Raw genomic sequence first — 505 nt, 5'->3', positions numbered from 1 at the left:
CAACAGGCAATTTATTTGGAAAGTTCACAAATAATCGGTGACTGCTCATATTGAAAGCAGGAGAAGTGAAAATAGACAACAAATCACATTTCCCATATTATATATATAAATGACTTATCAGTACTGAAAATAGCTATTGGATAGAAACATGAAACTTTGTCTGAGAAATAAATTACCAACTGAAGAAGTGCCTACTTTGAGATAAAAATGGAGTATTTTTATAGATGCGTTTATGAAACCACAGAATTTACCTTTTACCCTGCAAATACAACAGTACTATTATGGCTTTGAGAAGTGAGGGGAATGAAAGAAATGCACAAAGAGACAACCAATAAAAATGGATCTCTAAGCACATAAGGAATGGAGAAAGACAAAGGTTTTGTCATTATTCTCTCTCTACCACAGAAAGCCTAGTCCACCAGAAAGCCTGGTCAGAAGGCTTACACAGAGCATATTGCGGACGGTGTAGGCTAAGGGACAAAGGAATTGAAAGACAACCATTTAT

The sequence above is a fragment of the Chelonoidis abingdonii genome, chromosome 7 (assembly GCF_003597395.2).
Source record: "Chelonoidis abingdonii isolate Lonesome George chromosome 7, CheloAbing_2.0, whole genome shotgun sequence".
In the NCBI taxonomy this organism is placed as follows: Eukaryota; Metazoa; Chordata; order Testudines; family Testudinidae; genus Chelonoidis; species Chelonoidis abingdonii.
The sequence above is the reverse complement of the archived record's forward strand: the minus strand, read 5'-3'. Positions refer to the sequence as shown.